The sequence below is a fragment of the Arachis stenosperma genome, chromosome 10 (assembly GCF_014773155.1).
Source record: "Arachis stenosperma cultivar V10309 chromosome 10, arast.V10309.gnm1.PFL2, whole genome shotgun sequence".
Taxonomy (NCBI): Eukaryota; Viridiplantae; Streptophyta; class Magnoliopsida; order Fabales; family Fabaceae; genus Arachis; species Arachis stenosperma.
Window position 1 is genome coordinate 33,200,001 of NC_080386.1, and position 5,548 is coordinate 33,205,548.

The window sequence follows — 5,548 nt, forward strand, 5'->3', positions numbered from 1 at the left end:
TGCACTGTTCAAGCATACATTCAAAAAACAAAAAGTATTGTCACCACATCAAACTAATTAAGCTAGTTTTAAAGATGAATTCGAAATCCTGTACTTCTTGTTCTTTTGTAATAAAAACAGTTTTCTTTTAAGAAAGGTGATGGATTCATAGGACATTCATAACTTTAAGGCATAGACACTAAGACACTAATGATCATAAGACACAAACATAGCCAAACATAAGCATGAAAATTTTGAAAAACAGGAAAATAAAGAACAAGGAGATTAAAGAACGGGTCCACCTCAGTGATGGCGGCTTGTTCTTCCTCTTGAAGGTCTTATGGAGTGCTTGAGCTCCTCAATGTCTCTTCCTTGCCTTTGTTGCTCCTCTCTCATGATTCTTTGATCTTCTCTAATTTCATGGAGGAGGATGGAATGTTCTTGGTGCTCCACCCTTAGTTGTCCCATGTTGGAACTCAATTCTCCTAGGGAGGTGTTGATTTGCTCCCAATAGTTTTGTGGAGGAAAGTGCATCCCTTGAGGCATCTCAGGGATCTCATGATGAGAGGGGTCTCTTGTTTGCTCCATCCTTTTCTTAGTGATGGGCTTGAGGTCATGCCTTCTCAATTGAACCGGCTTCCCTCTTGAGTTTCTCTTCCATTGAGCGCCCTCTTCACAAATGTTTATGAGGACTTGGTCCAACCTTTGATCAAAGTTGACCCTTTTTGAGTTTGAAAAGGGATCTCAGGGATCACCCTCTTCAAGGCCACAACTTCATAGAAGTGGTCTTGATGCACCCTTGAGATGAATCTCTCCATCTCCCATGACTCGGAGGTGAAAGCTTTTGCCTTCCCTTTCCTCTTTCTAGAGGTTTCTCCGGCCTTGGATGCCATAAATGGTTATGGAAAAAACGAAAAGCAACGCTTTTTACCACACCAAACTTAAAAGGTTTGCTCGTCCTCGAGCAAAAGAAGAAAGAAGAGAGTAGAAGAAGAAGAAATGGAGGAGAGGGAGATGGCTTTGTGGTTCGGCCAAAAGAGGAAGAAGTAGTGTTTAGGGTGTGTGAAGATGAAGGAGTGAAGATGATAGTGGGATTTGATAGGTGGGGGGTTTTTGGGAGAGAGGTGTTGAGGTGATTGGTGAATGGGTGAAGAAGAAGAGAGAGTGGTGGGGTTGGTGGGGATCCTGTGGGGTCCACAGATCCTGTGGTGTCAAGGAAAAGTCATCCCTGCACCAAATGGCATTCAAAATCACGTTTTGAGCCAATTCTGGCGTTAAACGCCGGGCTGGTGCCCATTTCTAGCGTTTAACGCCAGGTTCTTGCCCTTTCCTGGCATTTAACGCCAGTCTGGTGCCCCTTTCTGGCGTTAAACGCCCAGAATGGTACCAGACTGGGCGTTAAACGCCCAACTGCTAGCCTCACTGGCGTTTAAACGGCAGTGGGTTCTTCCTCCAGGGTGTGCTGTTTTTCTTCCTGTTTTTCATTCTGTTTTTGCTTTTTCAATTGATTTTGTGACTTCTTATGATCATCAACCTACAAAAAACATAAAATAATAAAGGGAAATAGATTAAATATAACATTGGGTTGCCTCCCAACAAGCGCTTCTTTAATGTCAGTAGCTTGACAGAGGGCTCTCATGGAGCCTCACAGATACTCAGAGCAATGTTGGAACCTCCCAACACCAAACTTAGAGTTTGAATGTGGGGGTTCAACACCAAACTTAGAGTTTGGTTGTGGCCTCCCAACACCAAACTTAGAGTTTGACTGTGGGGGCTCTGTTTGACTCTGAATTGAGAGAAGCTCTTCATGCTTCCTCTCCATGGTGACAGAGGGATATCCTTGAGTCTTAAACACATAGGATTTTTCATTCACTTGAATGATCAGTTCACCTCCATCAACATCAATCACAGCCTTTGCTGTGGCTAGGAAGGGTCTGCCAAGGATGATAGATTCATCCATGCACTTCCCAGTCTCTAGGACTATGAAATCAGCAGGGATGTAATGGTCTTCAATCTTCACCAGAACATCCTCTACAAGTCCATAAGCTTGTTTCTTTGAATTGTCTGCCATCTCTAGTGAGATTCTTGCAGCTTGTACCTCAAAGATCCCTAGCTTCTTCATTACAGAGAGAGGCATGAGGTTTACACTTGACCCTAAGTCACACAGAGCCTTCTTGAAGGTCATGGTGCCTATGGTACAAGGTATTGAAAACTTCCCAGGATCTTGTCTCTTTTGAGGTAATTTCTGCCTAGACAAGTCATCCAGTTCTTTGGTGAGCAAAGGAGGTTCATCCTCCCAAGTCTCATTTCCAAATAACTTGTCATTTAGCTTCATGATTGCTCCAAGGTATTTAGCAACTTGCTCTTCAGTGACATACTCGTCCTCTTCATAGGAAGAATACTCATCAGAGCTCATGAATGGCAGAAGTAAGTCCAATGGAATCTCTATGGTCTCATTTTGAGCCTCAGATTCCCATGGTTCCTCATTAGGGAATTCTGTGGAGGCTAGTGCACGCCCATTGAGGTCTTCCTCAGTGGCATACACTTCCTCCCCTTCCTCTCCAAATTCGGCCATGTTTATGGCCTTGCACTCTCCTTTTGGGTTTTCTTCTGTATTGCTTGGAAGAGTACTAGGAGGGAGTTCAGTAACTTTCTTGCTCAGCTGTCCCACTTGTGCCTCCAAGTTCCTAATGGAGGACCTTGTTTCAGTCATGAAACTTTGAGTGGTTTTGATTAGATCAGAGACCATGGTTGCTAGGTCAGAGGTATTCTGCTTAGAACTCTCTGTCTGTTGCTGAGAAGATGATGGAAAAGGCTTGCCATTGCTAAACCTGTTTCTTCCACCATTACTGTTGTTGAAACCTTGTTGAGGTCTCTCTTGATTCTTCCATGAGAAATTTGGGTGATTTCTCCATGAAGAATTATAGGTGTTTCCATAGGGTTCTCCTAAGTAATTCACCTCTTCCATTGAAGGGTTCTCAGGATCATAAGCTTCTTCTTCAGATGAAGCATCCTTAGTACTGCTCGGTGCATTTTGCATTCCAGACAGACTTTGAGAAATTAAATTGACTTGTTGAGTCAATATTTTGTTCTGAGCCAATATGGCATTCAGAGTATCAATCTCAAGAGCTCCTTTCTTCTGACTTGTCCCATTGTTCACAGGATTCCTTTCAGAAGTGTACATGAATTGGTTATTTGCAACCATTTCAATGAGCTCTTGAGCTTCTGTAGGCATCTTCTTCAGATGAAGAGATCCTCCAGCAGAGCTATCCAAAGACATCTTGGATAGTTCAGAGAGACCATCATAGAAAATACCTATGATGCTCCATTCAGAAAGCATGTCTGAAGGACATTTTCTGATTAATTGTTTGTATCTTTCCCAAGCTTCATAGAGGGATTCTCCATCCTTCTGTCTGAAGGTTTGGACTTCCACTCTAAGCTTACTCAATTTTTGAGGTGGAAAGAACTTTGCCAAGAAGGCATTGACTAGCTTTTCCCATGAGTCCAGGCTTTCTTTTGGTTGTGAGTCCAACCATATTCTGGCTCTGTCTCTTACAGCAAAAGGGAATAGCATCAGTCTGTAGACCTCAGGGTCAACCCCATTAGTCTTGACTGTGTCACAGATTTGCAAGAATTCAGCTAAGAACTGATGAGGATCTTCCAGTGGAAGTCCATGGAACTTGCAATTCTATTGCATTAGAGAAACTAATTGAGGCTTAAGCTCAAAGTTGTTTGCTCCAATGGCAGGGATAGAGATGCTTCTCCCATAGAAGTCGGGAGTAGGTGCAGTAAAGTCACCCAGCACCTTCCTTGCATTGTTGGCATTGTTGTTGTTTTCGGCTGCCATGTCTTCTTCTTCTTTGAAGAATTCGGTTAGGTCCTCTACAGAGAGTTGTGCCTTAGCTTCTCTTAGCTTTCGCTTCAAGGTCCTTTCAGGTTCAGGGTCAGCTTCAACAAGAATGCCTTTGTCTTTGTTCCTGCTCATATGAAAGAGAAGAGAACAAGAAAATGTGGAATCCTCTATGTCACAGTATAGAGATTCCTTGAGGTGTCAGAGGAAAAGAAAAATAGAAGGAAGAAGTAGAAAATTCGAACTTATCAAAGAAGATGGAGTTCGAATTTTGCATTAAGGAATAGTGTTAGTCCATAAATAGAAAGATGTGAGAAGAAGGGAAGTAATTTTCGAAAATTAAGTAAAAGATTTTAAAAACATTTTGAAAAACACTAATTAATTTTCGAAAACCAAGAGTGGGAAAGAGATTAATTGATTTTTGAAAAAGATTTTGAAATTAGAAATCAAAAAGATTTGATTGAAAACTATTTTGAAAAAGATGTGGTTAAGAAGATTTGATTGAAAAGTTATGCTTTTAAAAAGATATGATTGAAAATATATGATTTGAAAAACATTTTAAAAAAAGATTTGATTTTAAAAATTAATGACTTGCCTAACAAGAAAAGATATGATTCAAACATTAAACCTTCCTCAACAGAAAAGGCAACATATTTGAAATGTTCAATCAAATCATTAATTGTTAGTAAGTATCTTTGAAAAAGGAAAGAAATTGATTTTGAAAACATTTGATTGAAAAGATATGATTTGAAAAAGATTTGATTTTGAAAAACTTTGAAAACTTGAAAAAAATTGATTTGAAAAACAAAATCTTCCCCCTTGTGCCATCCTGGCGTTAAACGCCCAGAATGGTGCACATTCTGGCGTTTAACGCCCAAAACTCTACCCTTTTGGGCGTTAAACGCCCAGCCAGGCACCCTGGCTGGCGTTTAAACGCCAGTCTGTCCTTCTTCACTGGGCGTTTTGAACGCCCAGCTTTTTCTGTATAATTCCTCTGCTGTATGTTCTGAATCTTCAATTCTTTGTATTATTGACTTGAAAAGACACAAATTAAAAATATTTTTGGATTTTAATAATGAGGAATAATCAAAATGCAACTAAAATCAAATAACAATGCATGCAAGACACCAAACTTAGCAGTTTGTATACTATTGACACTAATAAAATGAGAATGCACATGAGAAATAGCAAAACACTCAAGTCAATAGAATTCAAAGATCAAAACAAGGAAATCATCAAGAACAACTTGAAGATTAATGAAGACACATGCATAAATCTGAAAAATGCCAGAAGAACAGAAACATGCAATTGACACTCAACTTAAAATGAGACACTAGACTTAAACAAGAAATATTTTTGGTTTTTATGATTTTGTAATTTTTTTTTTCGAAAATTATATGAAAAGAAAAGAAAATAAAGGTATCAAAATTCTTAATGAGAATTCCAGGAATCATGCAATGTTAGTCTAAAGCTTTAGTCTAAAGGAATTAGACATAGCTAGCCAAGCTTCAGCAGGACATTGCATTCAAGAGCTAAATTGATGAGGATCAATCAGCTTTGGTGATGATAAGAACATCACCCTGAAACACTAGAATTCATTCTTAAGAACACTGAAAAAAAATACCTAATCTAAGCAACAAGATGAACCGTCAGTTGTCCATACTCGAACAATCCCCGGCAACGGCGCCAAAAACTTGAAGCTGTTGCCGGATTTTGGCA

The 5,548-nt window shown here is 39.8% G+C and overlaps 1 non-coding gene across 1 annotated transcript; it reads left to right on the forward strand.

Annotated features, from left to right (window-relative positions):
- Window positions 1-3,313: 3,313 nt before the first annotated feature.
- On the forward strand, window positions 3,314-3,421 carry LOC130958350 (small nucleolar RNA R71). Its single transcript, XR_009077477.1, has one exon. It is a non-coding gene; the product is annotated as a small nucleolar RNA R71 (small nucleolar RNA).
- Window positions 3,422-5,548: the final 2,127 nt, after the last annotated feature.